This window comes from Rhodamnia argentea, chromosome 8 (assembly GCF_020921035.1).
Source record: "Rhodamnia argentea isolate NSW1041297 chromosome 8, ASM2092103v1, whole genome shotgun sequence".
Classification (NCBI taxonomy): Eukaryota; Viridiplantae; Streptophyta; class Magnoliopsida; order Myrtales; family Myrtaceae; genus Rhodamnia; species Rhodamnia argentea.
In genome coordinates, this window is record NC_063157.1 from 17,279,855 (window position 1) to 17,296,496 (window position 16,642).

Here is a 16,642-nt window from a genome sequence, read left to right on the forward strand (position 1 = left end):
TTAGATCTAGCGTTTCTTGTGTCTCCTCGTACTAATGAGTAATGCTAGGACGACTGATGGAAATCTTAATAAAATGATCGATATGTCAAACTTCAAGTGAATGTCTAGATCAGTGGCCCGCCCGTTCAAACACCCACCAAGAATTTCCGACATTGTTTTGTGAACCATTGCATAATATTATATGAATTCCGGCGCAGCTTGCTTTGTTAGTTTTCAATCCCAACGTTGGATTTCCTGCTCATGAATTAGAGGTCATACGTTGAAACCCTATAAATTGTGTGAATTGCTCTGGGATAAGGTCACATATACACGTTAAAAGGTTGAATTTAGAGTGCGTTTGGTTCAATTTTCTTAAAATATTTTAGGCCTATAAAATTCCTTGGAAAAAAAGTTAGGGCATTTTGGTAAATTTCTTGGGATCCCCTGAAAATGCTATCATTAGTAAATCAGAAAGCCCAAAGAAGGTGGGGACCACCTTGAGCTTTCAGAATTTTTTGGAGGCAGTTCCATGGTTAATGAACTTTTTTCAACCAAAATTGCCTCCACTTATATATAATTATTCCAGTCTTGCCCTCGCGGTTGTTCATATTCAACATGCAGATTTGAGCTGGACGGACGCCAGCGTGGCTCAAAGGAGTTAAACAAACACTGGCGTGGGGTCACATGAGGTCGTTCGACACCGGCATCACGTGGTCTGGGATCTTGCGACTTTGGTGACTTGTTGCTTGGCTCGCGCAATGTCGGAGTCCAAATCTAGCTTTCTTGAGGTCATGCGACCTCAACGACCCTCTCTTGGGGTTGTGCGACTATCAAAAGCCAAATCTAGGAAACTCGAAAGTCGAAAGGTCAGATCCGGGAAGTTCAAGATTACACGACCTCGATATCACATTGTTTGAGGTCTCACGATCCCAGCGACTCGTCCCCTAGGGTCACTCGACCTCGGCGGCCCTCGCCTGGTGTCATGACCTCAGCAACAGGCCTTGCTTGAGCTTCATTGAGTTTCGACAATGCTGCGATGAGATCAGCTGTGACGAGGGTAGCCAATTGACGGTTGTCTGTCGGACTATCGCCTCCGATCGCAGCCGAAGCTTGCCCATAGTCTCTGCCCTCTTTGTTGATGCTCGCCCATTCCTGCCCTCTCTTTTTCGTTTTTCATTTCTTTTTGTTACTTCAAAGTGGCTTTATACAAAATATACATCAATAAAACCTATTTGCTTCAACAAATCCACCTTCATTCAAAGATCCTCAAGGAAAATGGTTTTACATCCCCCTAAAGTTGAACCAAACGGAGTCTTAACTAGTTCATGAGACTTGCAGGGTATCCCATAGGCTTCCAAGTAGCTTGACCTCTGAATTTATGCCCAATCTTTAACAAAACTGCATTGCGCACAATGATTTAACAAATGCCGCACCTCTTGCAAATAAATCAGTCTTAATTTCGTCTAGGACTTGTGAAGGCATAGGTAATAGCATATTTCTTTTTAGGAGTTTCCCATTTTAAGCAAAGTGGTTATGCCCTTCAAGAGAAAGTAGTTATGATTTGTCGGTAAGAAGGGATCATCAAATGGGCATACGAACTGCGTCACCTCGCCAGCCCCATACATTATAATCATCATGCAGTTTTAATCTACGTAATTAACAATCATTTCGTGAATTAGTTTTGATCGTGACATGTGACACAACAGATTCATTGTCAACACAGTTTTCTTGTCTGGTACGTGTATGAAATGAAACTTTCATCGAAGATTAATACCATTTTTGGCGACCAAGATAAGCATGGGGTGCTCAGATGGCCTTTAATAGTTTAAAAATTAAAGTGATCTGCATAATTTAGTAACACGATCCACGTTCGATTTTGCATATTACAAAGTGCGAAAAACTCCAGGTTTGACCTACTCATCTGGTTTGGCTTGCATTTTTACCTGATGCATCAGTTTTATTGAGATTGACCCACCAAAAACAAGTTTCCAAACGAGCTACATGAAAGTTAGAGATCTTTTTCCACAATACTTTTCGTGTTTCTTCGTCTAATTTGCTGTCGAGCCAACTGGTATGTTGTCTACATCCACACAATCAGATCCAGAAAGCAAAAATGACAAAAACGTGTGCGTAATAACTAGTCCCGCAATGTTAATATAAAAACATCGGTCTGATTTGCGACCCAAAATAGTGCCGGAGCCAAAGAGAGCCACCCATGCATATATATCCACTACACATGTAATAAAAATCTTTAGCATATGGGAGTGACTTGAGGGTTAAGGAACGGACAAGTGTGGATAGATTACGTATACGATACATTTAGGGTTTAGGGTTTAGGATGGTTCTCCATGCACAAAGTGTAAATAATCTTTAGTTTGGGCCACCTGCTAGGATTATCCACGTATCATACCAAGTCTATGAGATTAATGATGAATTTTCAACAAACCTAGGGTTTACCCACATGAAGTGGGCTTGCTCGTCATAAGACAAGACGTGTTTATGGACTCGTCATTATGCCGGTGTGTTCCCAGTTCATGGCGCCAGGACTAAATAGTGCTAGATAAACTTAGTCTGATTTACGAAATCAATATATTAAATGATGTGACAGACTGTTATTTGTACAATAAATGAGTATACCGATTCGAAAAACCTGAGCCTCGGTCATATTTGGGGTGTGCATTTAAAACAACCATCATCTTAAATAGGAACTGTATCGTCTTTCAAGGGCTAGCCCTTGTTCTGCTGCCTTTTCTACAGGGTGTTCTTGCGTTATCTCATGGTCGACAATTCGGCCTTAAGGTGGATTCATTCAAAGCTTGAAGGGACCTTCCTCTGCGGACTTTGAAGCTTTGTGGGCATGGTCGTATCATGTTTGAAAGATGAGGAATGACTATCTGTTCTTCATAGTCAGGCGCGGAATCTCGATGCTGCTCTGGTCCTTCTTGTAATAACTTTGATTTAGAAGTCATGGTAATTGCTAACTTTCCCCGATCATCGGGTGGTAAAGGCGAACGCTATGTGCAATAAGACTGATAGAATCGGTGAACAAAGATATAGGGTGACAATGTAGACTCCGTTTGATTCACGAAAAACAACTTTGAGGAATATATTTTTCAAATATTATCGCGTTTGGTTTACAAAAAATAAACTAGTCAAGGAAAATATTTCCCACCAATGGAAAAAACACATTCAAGAGAAAATAATTTTCCCTCCTTTTTCCTTCCCTACACTCCTTCACATTCTTTGTCTTTTTAATGGTTTTTTATTTTTCTTTTATTTTTATTTTTTATTTTACTTCTTTATACTTCTATTTTTATTTTTTAATAATATATTATTTTTTTCCTTTTATTTCCTCTGCTGGTCATTGGCCACAATGACGAGCAATGAATGGCCACAAACGAGGTGGAGCCTCTCCCAAGGCCGGCGAGCTCAGCCTCAACTCGAGGCTGGCGAGGCTCAAGCTTGCTAGAGGCCGGTGTAGTGTTTATTTGCAACAAAGTTTCTAGATGTCATCCCTTTTAGTATCTTCCCCAAATGTGCCCTTCGAAATTCAATCGCAATCACCATGAGGATGTGTTTCAACGAGAACGAAAAGAGATAACGAAGCTCCGGACAACGCCACTCATATGAAGTCATGAAAACATATAATCAGACATCGATGCTAGCTTCTCATCGATATTAGCTGAACGACACACATTGTCCGAGGGACGAAGGTGGTTGGGCATGTGTAGGGAGATCAATCTGAAAGTGGGAAGATCAATTACGCGGAATTATAACAACAGGAAGGTTCTCGGCTATTTCATTCTCTCCCTCTAAGCCACGAATAGAAAAGATGAGGAAATTACGTAAGTTGTCATCATTGTATTTTGCAAGCAGAGACATACGTGTTGTTCCTACTATGATCTTTCCTAATATGTAGAGAGAGATGTAAAAAGCATATAAATCTCATAAACGAGTGCATTTCTCGTGTATAAGTCGAAAAACTTAAGCTAATAACGTAGAAAAAATCACGTAAGTATGAAGAGAAGTTCCCTTCCTCTTTGAAATAAGGTTTCTGGGGCGGATTTTTTACGGTGGAATTATTAACATTTTCGGGAAAATTGGTGGATTTAGATGTGGGTAATGGGTGTGAACGAGGAAGTTGAAAATATTGCCATATTCTTTTGTCATCTTTTATTATTATTATTATTTTTTAATTTCTGGTGGCAGTTATTTATCCAGGGCAACTTGCTAGTTAAGGCAATGGTTGCTGTCGGTATCGTCTCAATGAAAGGAAAGGGGGGAAACACGCAGAGTTATGGGCCATACTTGGACAGTTGGACGCACGGAAATGGGTTAGGGTCAAGTGTAATCACATGCATCGGAGATTACTTAGGGCCCCCTTTGCATCTGCCGTACATATTGAGTTAATTTCTACTCAATTAAGATTTTCATGATGTTAATAAGGGTTTGGAACCAACAAAACTAATCAATACGTGTAATTCAACTTACTTGTAAGCCGCCACTAATCTGTTATGGGTTAATTGGAAGCCAAGTAAGATATGAAATGCAACGCATGATTATTCATGAACTCAGAAATTCATGTATCGCTAGGACGCAAAACTAATCAATACGTCTACCTATACCATTTTTTTTTTTTTTTTGGTATTTTCTTGTCTGACTAATATGACAAATATAGAAATTATACCTAGCACTAAGTGGCCGAAATTCCATACGAGCATGCTTGAATAAATACTAGATGATGTGCACGAATTAAATTCCTAAATAGCATGCATGTCCTGCATTAAATAACTAAATGAATGTTAATATATATGCGACGTGACTACTGAAATGAAATGACTATTCTAATTAGAATTATCTGATCTAAAGCCAAGTTAAATTTCAAGCGAAGATATTCTAGCAAAATGATAACTCTAAAGCAAGACATGCATCAACTTTAAACGTGTGCTAATCCCAAATCTTTTTGTATTTACCTATTTGACAGAAAATTAATCCAAAAGATATTGAGCTAATTTGAAATTGAAATCAGATCTCATAATATATATGTATGTAACAAAATGATATGGTTTAATTTCAAACGTGCAACACTAGATTGATCTTATGAGATATTCTTTGGATTTTTCTTTATTAGTTAGTAAATCTGAAAAATCATATAAATCTACATGACGCATTGAATTTCAAATACGCAAGCCCTAAACTATTATGCCCATATGTACATCATAAATTACTACATGATTACTATTTAAATCCCATATGCAAAACCATATGTGAAACTATGTGTTATGCCCACGCATGAGTATCATAATTGAGGGTCCAACCTTTGGGCTCGAAGGTCATATTGATGGAATGATGCTAGCCCGAGTGTTTTCCGGGTCTTGATCGGTGATATTTGACCGAACACGTTTTCTGATGTTTGAATAATGATTTCAATCTTATGAATTTATCTCAAATCAAAATAAAATTTTAAATTTTAAATTTTTTTTGTCCTATTTCTTTTTACTTCTAGCTCCACACGCAGGTCGCCGAGCCTCACTATCGGCCACACGAGGTCGAGCCTCACCATATCATGCGAGCTTGAGTTCGCCACCCCAGCGAGGCTCAACCTCATGTAACCAACCGTCAACCATTGCCAATAAAATAAAGTAACATTAAGATGAAAACAAAATATTACAAAAATTTGAAATGAGCAACTTGGCAAAGTGTTTTCACCTCTTTAAATTTAAGAGGTAACTTTATTAATTTTATGCATGAAATTTCCGTTGACTGGACTCAAATAAATGCCTAATCCTATTTTGGTGGGGATTACCACCGAGCGAGGACGTCGGTTGGAGATGGAGGGCCGAGAGTGTAGAACGCCCAGCGGAAGCTTCGGGGAAGATGAAATGATCGTCGGGATGATAGCTCACTGCTCTTGGCCGAATCCTGAAGAAATTAACCGCAGGGACAATTCAACAACCGACTTGATTTGAAACAGAAGGCATGGATTGGACGACGTAATTCCATTTTGGATACGAGATAGAGATTGAATCAAATCTAATGGTGAGGATTGAGGAAGAGCGGCGGATGACCGTTGGATCGGAATATAATTCAAATGAGATCTCATCTAGAAGGAAGGAGAGCCTAAACCTTTGGACTTGCCGGCCACGAAAAGATTCTAGAAGCTCTTGATTGCGCGCGCGACTGTCCATGGTAACATCGTGTGAAGGCCATGTGACTTGCAAGTAAGGGAGGCATGTGCATGGCACATGACCTTTTCCATGATTGGCGCCTATTCCAATGGTATACGGAGGAAAAAAAAAATGTGCAAGGGTCTACGGAGATAAGTGTGTTAATGGGTTCAATTTTTCAAAAAAAATTGAGCCAAATTGAACCATCAAAACGTAAGCTTGAATTGAACTAAATCTCACCTTGAAATGAATATGAATTGAACCAAAAATTCAATTCGATTTTATTTTTTGATTTTATTTTTATTTTTATTTTATTTTTCCTTTTCTAAATTTCTAGTTCAATTCAAAGTCGGCGGAGCTGCTGGCCCTTTGCCCCCAACAAACAAAGAAAAGAAAGAAAAAAGGAAAATAAACAAACAAAGAAAAAAGAATAATTATTTTGGAGATTTTTAGGGCAGTTTGATTAATCTAACTTGAACCAAAATAACCGAATTGAAAAAAAAATATTTATTTTTCAATTACTTGAACCGAATTGAAATGCACGAAATTTTCGGTTCAGTTCGATTAGCGATTCAGCTCGGTTTTTCGATTTGATTTTGACATCCCTATACATGAGATGCAATGAAATATCACGTGGTTTTGAATCAAAGTGGTAGTGGTGTTTGGGTGATATCACTTTATCCGACCTATCCAAATCTTATCCGATTCCCAGAAACTTTAGATTATTGCTTGAATCGCTGCCCGGGACTCTGAAATTCCTACATTTGAGGAATTTTGGTTGGGATTTGAGCACAAGAATGTTGGAATTTCAAAATCTCGGGCTTATCTCAAGTGTTCGACTTACAGCAACGTTGGAACACATGATCTGAAGCTTAATTTTCTTCCTTGACTTTGAATTCGAAAGCGGCCCGGTGCAAAGGTCAAGATTCTTGAATCAAAGTGGTAGTGGTGTTTGGGCCGCTTTCGAATTCACCTCTGACTCCCTGCAACATGTGCTAATCCTGAGGTGCAACCTAGAATCTTGACCCTTCGCGAATGCGGATAATATAAATGTTGTTTTTGTTCAGGGTCAGAGTTGATCTCTAATTTCCTAATACTGAGTAGGATAGTCAAAATTTAGATGTAGGGACCTAGACCTTTTATTTTTGCATTTTTAATTCCTTTTGACTCTTATAATTGAATTGAAATTTGTCAAAAAAAAAATCTTAAACCTATTGCACTTTTACCAATTCAGCCCCATACCTTTCAATTTTGCTAATTTAACCGTAAATATTTTACATTTGTGCTAATTCAGTCATAAAACTTTAATTTTACTAATTCAATCCTAAACATTTTACATCGGTGCTAATTAAGTCGATCCGGTTGTGAGAGAGATTGGTGCTGAAGGGAACGGATCCCATAAACATACGCAGCGGAATTACTCTGAAATTAACAAGCCCTAGATCATCTTGAATCACCGATCGAAGAAATACATCACGGGACGGACGTACCTCGTTTTTCACTGATTAAATGTACACAATGCAGCGAGAGAATCCGTCACCCCTTTGACGTTCCAGAGAGAAGAAGGGAGAGATATTGTCGTCGTCTCTGTTCTTTCTTATTCCTCACTTTTTAAAACTAATAGAGAGGGGGGACATATATATCGACGTAAACATGTCGTTTCAATGATGCCTTTTCAACTGTTGACATGGGGTGTGGTTGCCTACATGGGCGGACCACCGTAAACCCCATGGACCCCAACATCTCCCACTCGTCCATGAAGGGCAAACAAATCACACGTGCCCACGGAGGGTCAACTACCGCCACTCACCCACGGAAGGTTAAACATAACTCTCTCTCTTTTCTGCAAAGTTCATATTGACAAATAATCCGTGCAACCAGCATATCGTGAGAGCTCGTTGCCATACATCCGTTAGGAGTATATAGCAGCTCGAAATAGACATATTAATTTAGAGTAGATCCAAGATGCAGTACCCTAGATCAATCGATCACATTTACATCATATCTCTCTCGATCTCTTTGAGTACTCAAATACAATACATTGTATTCACAATCATGACTAAACTCAAATAATCATAATTGGTCGACCTATGAATACAAAGATTGAATGTGACATCAAAATAAATTGATCTTCCTCTTCCCTTAAACCTCTCAATCTCAATTCAGCTCGCTTTTCTAGAAATATCCCATTAGATCGAATCAATCTCATAACCATTGGTAACACCCTAAGATAGCGAACGCCGAAAAAGAAATCTTGAGAATAAGTAAGAGTCATGAGGGGACTAAATTGAGGAACTTTTATCCTCAAGAGTCTCACACGGCTGTAGAGTTGAGATCAAAACTCTTGCCAAACTCTTTTTTTGGTCGGTTCATGCATACGTAATATGAAGTACGTATTACGGTATTCTCTCCTTTCCCATGGAGTATATGTCTTTTCTCTTAATACCGTACAGACGATAGTTCAGACATACTCAATGTCTAATTTGAGTTCACAAATCTACTCTCTTTAAAAGAATCTATCAGAACTCACATCTGGCATTAAAGACGGATAAAGTGAAATATGTGGGTTATTTCACTTTCGGACATAATAAATATTATGACCTCATCTTGACACTTTGTTAAGGCGACATTTATACTTTAAGCTCGAGCTCTCAATTATCACCTAGATAATGAGCTTAAAATTGTCTCATCTCTATTTATCACAAAGTAAATAGAGGCAATTGCCCGTGTGAGTGGGTTAATCTCCATCCGTCCGACATACCTTAATAAATATAACGCACTAAGCATCGATATGCATAAATGTCACACAAACTCATTGGCATCAATAATGATAACAAAAATCATTAGCTGTGAACTTTGGGAAATATAACTATCCAGTGCTCTCACTTCTACACACTTCTAGAGACTTCAATGCGGGGAACTAATCCCTTTGTCAACACATAACCAAGGAAAATATCTCTAAGAATTAACTTCATCATAGGATCTGCTATCATTCTTTGCGTAGATATGCACTGTATGTTCACATCTTTTCATATAAACATGTCTTTCACAAAATCATACTTCGTGTCTATATATTTGGCTTGGCAGTGGATCTTTAGTGTAAGCTTTTGCTACTTGACTATCATAATTAACCAATAATTGGACTTGTAGTATACTTAACAACACTTCATTGATCCAAATATCTCTTAAGCCAAACATTTTATCGTACTACTGCTGATAACATCACGGGATCAATTTCTATCGTGGATAAGGCTATACACGTTTGCTTCTTACTACTCCATGATATGTCGCCATTGCTAAGTAAGAATGTAATCCTAGAGGTAGATTTCCTCTTATCTAATTCTCTTCCTCATTTAACATCGGTGTAGCCTTCGAAGTGCAGATCTCTACTTTGATAACTCAACAAAAAATCAGCAGTACTTTTCAAATATCTCGAGAATTTCTTGACGGTAATCCAATGTGCTTGACCAAATTGAACTGGTACACTTACCATTCCAACTGCATAACAAGTATTAGGTCTAGTACACTTCATAGCGTACATTAAGCTTTTCACAGCACTAGCAGATGGAACACTTTTCATTTTTCATTTATTTATGAAGTCTCATAACACATTTTGTGGCTCGGGCATTCACCTCTTATAATAGGAGTATCTTTGGATTTACACTCTTGCATACGAAATTATTCAAGGACTTTATCTAAATAAGTCTCTTGTGAAAGATATCACAACCTCTTTGAAAAAATATCTTGAAATCTTAATTCCATGAATGTATGCAGATTCACCCATTACTTTCATTTCAAAATTGGAAAATAACCAATTTTTGACTATATCGATAAACTCCATATTGCTTCTAGCAATTAGTATATCATCAACATATAATGATAAGATCACTCATTGATCTTTGGACCTTTTGATATAAACGTAATTATCCTCATCAGTCATTCCAAAATCATTTGCTACTATGGCATTACGAAAAAGTATATATCATTATATCGAAGACTACTTGAGGCCATATATCGATCTCAAAAATCGATAAACGTTTTGTTCTTGGCCTTCCGTAATAAACCCAATAGGTTGTTTCACATAGATTTCTTCTACTAATTATCCATTGAGAATAGCAGTCTTCACATCCATTTGACTTAATTCAAGATCCATACTAATCACCACCAGAATGAGATGAATTAATTATACTATTTCACCACAAAGCGAGCCTTATTTCTCTCAATCAAGCCATCAGCTTTGGGCTTTATTTTGAGAACACACTTGCTCCCAATGGCTTTACGTTCATGCGGAAGATCAATCAATTTCAAAACTTGGTTTGATCCTATTGACTCCATCTCTTTTTCCATTGCTTATATCCACTTTTCTTTATCGGGGCAAGTCGGAGCCTCATTTACATTCTTTGGCTCATTCTATTCTTGTGGAGCGACCATAAAAGCTTTAACTTCAATGTCTAAACATCGACGAGTCGACGGAGAAAGCTTTTTGCGACTTGTTCGCCAAATTGGAAATTGTACACTTAGTACATCATTCTCCATTATGCTCCCACTCGGATTAGATAATGACAACATTTTTACATCAAGTGGTTGCAATTGAGACAGGTTCAAGCAAATTCCCCACTTCTCACATTGTTCCCACTTGGATGAGATGCTCTAGTAAAATCATTATCACTGTCCAAGATTTGAAACAGAGAATTTTTTTTTTATTTAGCTCACCCTTATTTGAAAATTCATTCACTAAGAATGTGACATCTCGTGATTGATATTCAGTTACACTTTTACTTTCTTGCTCACCTATACCACGTACCCTTTTGAGTGCTCTCAATATCTCATAAAGATACTCTTTTTGCCTTTAGGGCCTAATTTTCCATACATGTAGGAGAACTTATGAGTATAGGCAGCAGATTCTCAAGGTCTAAGAAAACTCAAATCTTATTATCGACCTTTCCACAACTCATATAGAGTAGAAGTAACCGATTTAGAAGGCATACGGTTAAGTATCTAGACAGCAATCAATAAAGCTTCACTTCAAAAGGTGACAGGCAAATTAGCATATGCTATCATAGACCTAAACAGCTCCATGTCCTCCTTTTACATTCATTGAACCACATATGTCTAAATGGATTAAGCGCAAAGGAAACTCAGCTCTTATTTCTTTTCCAAATGGTTTCCTCTTTGCTTTTTCCCACAAGGCATGCTCACAAATAGGCAAATCAACATTTTCAATATTGCCCAATAAGCCATATTTGGCTTATGTAAATATTTGCTATTGGCCAAAATGACCTAGCCTAACATGCCACATATTCATATCATCACAAAAGATGAAAAGAGGGAAAAACTTACATTCACATTATTGTACTTAACAATCAGCACAATGAAACCATCCAGAATCATAATAACTTATTCCAAACGACAAGTCACCACCATCGTTATGAAAGTTCAAACTAAAATCAAGTTTAACCAAAACTAATACAAATATTAAATTCCGTCGAGTTTTTGGAGCATATAATATATCATGTAGGAATAGGGTGCGACCAACGCGCATATTCAATTGGCAAGAGCTAATCCCTTTAACTTCCACTCATGAGTTATTTCCCACATTTATTCACTTTGCTCCAAGTGGAACCCGTTGAAATTCCACTAAGGCATTTTTTATTTTTATTTTTTACTACATGACCTGTGGTCTCTAAGTCTACAATCCACAAAAGATGAGATTCGATTCTGAAAACTGAGGCGGAGATATATGTATACTCTTAAGTGTACAAAAGGTTTCTAACTTCTTTGACTCACCACAGTCATGAGCAAAGTGGCCCTTTTTGACACAGTTCAAACATTTCACATTTGATATGTTTTTCTTAAAAGGACGTTTTCCTTTCTAATGTTGGTTAAACTTGGATTTCTATCCAGAAGGATCTATTCCTTTATCCTTTCCACTTCTTAAAGCCACCTTGACGCTTACGCTTGGAGCACAAAGCTCATTTGAACTAGAATTAGCATAACAAATGTTGATTTCAGGTTTCGCCACCGGAAGGCAATTAACCTCTAGTTCAAGGTGTCGCATAGCATTCTAAAAAGTCTTTAACTTTTATTGTGGATCAAGTAGATATTCATATGTACACAGCTATGAGGTAAGGAACATATTACTGCTTGCATTTGCTACTCATCGATCTTCAAAATATGACATATATCTTTACAGTTCACTTATCATGTTTGACAAACGCCTCAAAATGTGGTTTCATATTCTGCTCATGAGGCATCATATAAGTGTCAAATCTTATAGTGATATGTCTCAAGTTGGTGACCGATATCTAACCAAACTTAGTTTTTAATGACTCCCACTTGACTTTGGCATTTTCGGAAATGCCTAAACTCACGCATAAAATCATTCTTCATGCTGCCTAACAACATAATGCGTGCAATGGAGTTCATCTTGTTCCATGTAGCAAATGCTTCTTTTTCTCTTCTATATCGTGCAATATTTCCATCTTCATGTTCTTCCATAACTAGGTGAATAGCTCATAGTGCTTCCTGCTCTTCTATCACATACTGGATTCTCATATTCCAGTTTTCATAATTTTTGCCATTCAATTTCGCTCCTTAGTCAAGCTCAACTATGATATTCTAAGAAGCTATAGCCACTGTATCCGAACACGAAGTTCTATAGACATGTATTCACGAACTATCAATGCCCGACATTTATGCATCTATTTTACACTAACTAATTATATTAATGAGTAATTTCACATAAGGTCTCGGATTCGAAAGTTCACTATGTTTCCAATCATCGTCTAAGAATCCTCGTTTGAAATTACCATTAATATAATCATTTATGTAAAATTGAGTTCGCTAAAGTTACTAAAACTTTATAAAACTTCCCACTTGAATAAAGATCATAAATCACATAACAATCCACCTATCTTGTAATCATAAAAAATAATAATAGCATGGCATAGCATGATTTGAACTAATATAGAAATAATTCACGTATCAAATCATACTCTAATTTCACAATACAAGATATAAATGACAAGTATATTTAATTAATTTCATGCAAAATATTCACAATATTGCATGTAAGGGCAAAATAGTTAATTTACATGGGCATGAAATGAATTGTAAATTAACTAAAGGGGTAATATCGTAAATTAATCAGCTAGGGGCAAAAATGTAAATTTTGGCGCAAATCAAGGGCCAAAAGGTTAATTCACGCGTCCAAGGGCAAAATTGGCAAATCACTGGGCGGAAGGGAGCAAAACAGGATTTCTAGCGCGGGGCGCAGCAGGATCAACTCTTTAATATTAATTATGTTTTGACTTCAAACAAATAAAGTCAAGATGGCCGAGTGGTGATGTGGGCCAGACTAAAACTTTAGTCATTGGAGAAGGCGTGGGTTCAAATCCCATCATTGGCAGTATTCTTTCTTTTCATTTCTTTTATTAATATTTTTTTTTGAACTGCCCAGCGCAGCCCGTGCGTGCACAACATGCACCTACTACCCCCACCCGTGCATGCACCCGTAACAGTTCGAGCGAGAACCTTTTTTTTTTTTTTTTTAATTCTTCGCACGTGATCTTCTTCCTCACGTGAAGAAACAGTTTGTGCGCAGAAGCCATCTGGCTGATTTTCCGCCGTCTCACCGCGACAACCGCAGTTCGATTCTCCTCCGACAGCCCACTTTAATCTAAAATCGATAGTGGGTTTTCAGCATCACGTCGGCACGACCACATAGATATAAGAATCAAGAAAAATGGTGAAGAAATTTGCCCGAAATCAAGCGAACATCTCTTGGACGCGGAACCCTAACCCGCGAACTTCCTTCGCGAAATTCATCTCCAGTGAATAACCAAAAGCCGAGAAACTATAGGGCTTTTGTTTCCCATGGGGAGCCGATCCTACTGGTGCGAAGCCAAGCGGTGGTTCACGGGAATTTGCCCGGAATCGGCGAAAAATTCCCCAGCTAGAAAAACCCAAAAAAAAAAAAAAGATGATTTACCAAAAAAAAAAAAAGAGAATACAAAATTCACCAAAATCCTTATATGATCGGGAAACAAGGCAAATGGCTCTGATACCAATGAAGGGAACGGATCCCATAAACATACGCAGCGGAATTACTCTGAAATTAACAAGCCCTAGATCATCTTGAATCACCGATTGAAGAAATACATCACGGGACGGACGTACCTCGTTTTTCCATGATTAAATGTACACAATGCGGTGAGAGAATCCGTCACCCCTTTGACGTTCCAGAGAGAAGAAGGGAGAGATATTGTCGTCGTCTCTGTTCTTTCTTGTTCCTCACTTTTTAAAACCGACAGAGAGGGGGGACATATATATCGACGTAAAGATGTCGTTTCAATGATGCATTTTCAACTGTTGACGTGGGGTGTGGTTGCCTACATGGGCGGACCACCGTAAACCCCATGGACCCCAACAGGTGCCACCATATAATATTATATATGTATGTGCGCATGCGCAAGGTGTGAGAAAGATGGCTTAATATATATAATTTATATGTATATGCATATATATACATATATATGTGTGTGCACACGCACGCACAAGGTGAGAAAGAGATGGCTTAATAGTGATGAGCTTTCTATAGTGGGGTTAGAGTAGAAGGAATGTCGTTCAATCCTACAAATTCGACACTTGTAACAATCTTGTATATATTAACCTTATGTTACCGATTCTACAGTTGTAACAACGTAGTATCCAGTAACCTTCTTAACTAACGGATTTCATTTGTTGAGAAAATAACAAATGAATTTCAATCAAATGGGGCTGCTAGAGGTTTTAATGTACTGTAGGATGTAGGCACAAAGTGTTGAACCTGTATCATGTAATTTCTCTTGATTATAATGCTAGTTTACTTGTGCGTAGAAACAAACTTCGAAAAAAGGGTTTGGTTCTACGCTATCGGTACATATTATAAGGAAAACCAATTTTCTCCCCTCTAGGTTAGTCTCATTTGGACCTTAACCTTACAACTTTTATTTAACGGGGAAGAGTCCGTCAGTAGATTTTGGAGGAAAAATAAGTTACGGGTTTTTTTTTTTTTTTTACTTTTTTGGGAAAAATCTACAAGCTCTTTTCGAAACTTGACCCAACACTAAGTCAGTTTGCACACACAGATACTAGGTTTTAATTTGTCTAGGGTCTCTAGAAACTCTTCAAAATCTACCCTAACGTCTAAGGGCCGTTTGTTTCTGTTCTTTTAAAAGCAAACAATGATAAATTGCTTTCCTGCCAAAGAAAAAAAAAAAAAAAATTGTGAAAAATCAAATATGAATTGACGTGTCAATTTATTTACATTGTGAAAATTTAAGGTGCTTCGGAGTTGAGAAAAATAAAAATGCGTCCGTTGTAAGGTTTAGATTAAGCCCTAAGTAAAGTGAATATCAAAAGAGGAGAAAATATAGAAATATCAATTAGATTTGGTAGCTAAGCTCGATACAGAAAAATGCCAAACCCAAGTGAACCGCACTATTGGTTCGGTTTATGAACCACAATATTACGAACCCCTTTCAAAATAAAATATACTGCTACGGTTTGGTAGCTGAAGCGAAATTGTGGTAACTACTCAACTCTCTAAATGGAGGGGTAGCAATTTCCAACGCAACTCAAACACAACACGAAATTAGTGAATTCGGATTGAGGTTGATTGTGTTTAGGTCAATTTCACATCTAACTTGTGAGACATGACTAGTAATCATGTCATGTTCATGTTCATGTTCATGTTCAATTTGTCAAACATGAAATTGACTCGTATAACCCGGTTGAATTGACGAATTAGTGTTGAACGACATATATGTGCCATGTTTAGCCACTATATGCGAAAAGACTATTCTTTTCATGCCTTCCACTATTAAGATTTTAAATTGATGACATCTCGTTAACTTTGCACATGGCTTTTTATTTGAAGTTAATTTTTAACGTATTGTTGCAATTTGTAAACAGACTTCCATGGAAATTTGAGCATATTTTGTTCCGTGTTCATATTAACGTCTTGACTTCGTGTTAGCAAGTAGTTTTCGTGTTATAGTAGGTCATGCAATGATTCGCCAATTCCTTATTTAATCGTGTTACACGGGTAGTTTTGTGTCAACCCATTAATTTCCGGATCGTGCTCGTGTCAAGTATTTGCTCGCGATCGAGTTGACCTATTTTGTATTATACGTTTACACCGACACAACATAAAACATGATTCGCGAATAAAAATTGCCACCCCTGTCCAAACCTCTCTCCTCGCGAAAAAGGATGTCCCAAGCCCAACGACCAAGTTGGATCTTTTCACCAATTTTTTTTTGGCCCATAGACCCCGTGAGTCTTGAATAACTTGATGCGGTTGGGATAGAGCATCACCATACTGAGCGAGGCGTAATTTGGCTGCAAAATAGGGTCAAGCCCCCTTACATAAACCTTTCACCTTACTGCAAATTCCCATGAAATTTATCTTTATGTCAATATTAGCAAGTTTTAGCCTCTTACGTACATATGTT